At 47.2% G+C, this 2,468-nt stretch overlaps 1 protein-coding gene across 3 annotated transcripts in view; it reads right to left on the minus strand.

The window, feature by feature from the left end:
• The window catches only part of LOC107103241 (glutaminase kidney isoform, mitochondrial-like), a 37,638-nt gene that overhangs the window by 34,156 nt on the left and 1,014 nt on the right, over positions 1-2,468 (minus strand). The window lies entirely within an intron of this gene.

Below are 2,468 nucleotides of genomic sequence, written 5' to 3' on the forward strand. Positions count from 1 at the left end.
GCCCATCATGCTGAGGGCCCATCATGCTGAGGGCCCATCATGCTGAGGGCCGCTCAGACCAGCAGACTCTGCTGATGTCATCGCGGCTCCAGGTGTGTCAATCAGAAACTCGGTTCTGTTTACTTCCTGCATTTCTTCAGGGCCGCTGTGTTTATCAAAGCTCTTTAGGGGCCCCTGACTTCGGCCCCGCCCGCTCCTTCAGCCAGCGGCTCATAGAGCGTAAATCAAACAACAATCCTCAGAAGGAACCAGAACTTTAGAAACGCTCTTTCAGCTCCAATCGTCACGTTTTTATTGGACTTCAGCTGCTTTTCAACCACCTTAAACCTGGAAAATCCTGGAAAATCAGGTTCCAGGCATGCGGGGGGGTTTGCTGCCAGTCCGACCCGATCAGAGGTTCTACGTCCTTCAGAACCGCTGAACCTGAAGCGAGCCGACCAGGAGCCCAATCAATAGCCCCCCCTCCCCCTACAGAGAAGCAAAAGCAGAGCCGCCCTCCAGCCGACCTGGAGGTCACAGCAGAAACCTCTAGAAGCCCCTCCCTCCCTCCCTCCCTCCCTAGAAGCTCTGCCGCTCTGAGAATCGTCTCTTTTCTCTGAAACTGTTGCTCCACCTGCAAACAGAACTGAAGTTGGGCTCTGATTGACGGCTTCTTGTTGATTAAAGGAGCATTTCACAGTTTTTAACCCGACCTGAAACCATCAGATCAACCTGGAAACGGATCATTTTAAACATCTGGTCCAATTATTGAACCTTTTTCTACTTAGAAAATAATAACAAAAGCAGAATTTCATAACTAAATTATTGGAATTGGATCCACCTGCAGGTTTCTATTTAACATATAATCAAACATCTTATCAACTAAACAGAACGTTAAGTTCAAACAGAATAACCTTGTAAAAAAGTAATGTTGTGTTTTAAAGCGTTTGTTGATTATTTATAAACTTTACAGACTAACAGGAATTTAAGGAGCTGATAAGAGTTAATTATTCAGTCGGCTGCTTCACAGACTTTCTGCTCCTTGGTTGTGAAATAGAGTTTTAAAGGCCAGCAGGACTGAGTGGTGCGTCCTTTCTACACAGGACCGCCTCCAGGAAGCTGCATTTCTCTTTCCTGGAAGCGGATTCCTTTCAGCCAGCTGACCAGCAGTGTGGCCTTGACTTTAGTATCCATTCCACCCCTCAGTTACTGGTATTTTAAATCTTTAAAGTCCTAAAATAGAAATATAAACAATGATGGCGTAACGCTCTGGGCCCCATAGGAAGTAAAACACGTGATAAAGTTTCAGGATACGACGACGGTTCCAGAAATCGCCCAAGAAGATACAATAACGCAAAAGAGACGTCTGAAAAGAGACGTCCTGGTTGCGTAGGGGGCCAACCAGTGATGGGCGGATTATTCTTCTGCATCCGCACACATCAAATGTCGCTTGGTTCTGGTCGCGAACCAGTTTTGCCGCTACGCTTCTGCACCGTCGGTCTGGAATTTCTAGCGACGCTCAGCAGTTTCCCGCCAAAGCGTAAGGAGGAGCTTATTAGAGAACTTCAGCGGCGCCGACGGGAGTGCTTATCTTCCAAAACAACAATGGCGCATCTTTAAGATAACACGGTCACGGAGATAGATCTAGAGTTGCTAAATATCGGATTGTGTTCTGTTAATGGAGTTCGCAAAAAGAAAGATTAGCCTTTCGTCATAGTTGTCCAGTGTAGTTTTTAAAAATGGCGCGCCGATCACAGCTGCTTTTTGTCTGCGCACTTCCGCATAAGGTTATTAATGAAACCTAACAAGGTCTGCGATGGTTTGCGACCGTCTGACGCATAGTTAGGATTTTTTTGAGCTGCATGATGACGGTTGCAGAGTCTCTGGTTGGGGGGCGCGGTCGCGCACAGAGACAGATTTGACGGCTGCAGAGGCTATGCGTCAAAAGCATAAATGAGCCTAAATCGTGACTACTCGTCGGACGGTCGCACATCAGCGCAGACCTCAAGCTGAAGTACGCAGACAAAAAGCAGCTGTGATTGGTCCTTGGTACGCCTCTCTGGCCGTCTGTGTGCTCGTCCTTCTCTATTCGGCCCCGGGGCCATTTCTACAAACTGAGGAATAATAACAACAATAGACAACTATGACGAAAGGTCGATGGAGAAAGTTCGGAAGTACAACCACTGTATAAATATTATCTTTGAGGTCTAGCAACTCTAGATCCATACAGTATATCAACCAAGATATCCACTGTGGTATTCTGAAGATGCGCCATCGTTGTTTTGGAAGATAAACACTCCCGCCGACGACGCCGAAGTTCTCGAATAGGCTCCTCCTTACGCTTTGGCGGGAAACTGCTGAGCGTCCCTAGAAATTTCCAGACCGACGGTGCAGAAGCATAGCAGCAAAACTGGTTCGCGACCAGAACCAAGCGACATTTGATGTGCGTTTCAAGTATAATCTGCCCTGAAGTCAGGATATTTTTTCCG

Source organism: Cyprinodon variegatus, unplaced genomic scaffold (assembly GCF_000732505.1).
Source record: "Cyprinodon variegatus isolate N-32 unplaced genomic scaffold, C_variegatus-1.0 Scaffold1402, whole genome shotgun sequence".
In the NCBI taxonomy this organism is placed as follows: Eukaryota; Metazoa; Chordata; class Actinopteri; order Cyprinodontiformes; family Cyprinodontidae; genus Cyprinodon; species Cyprinodon variegatus.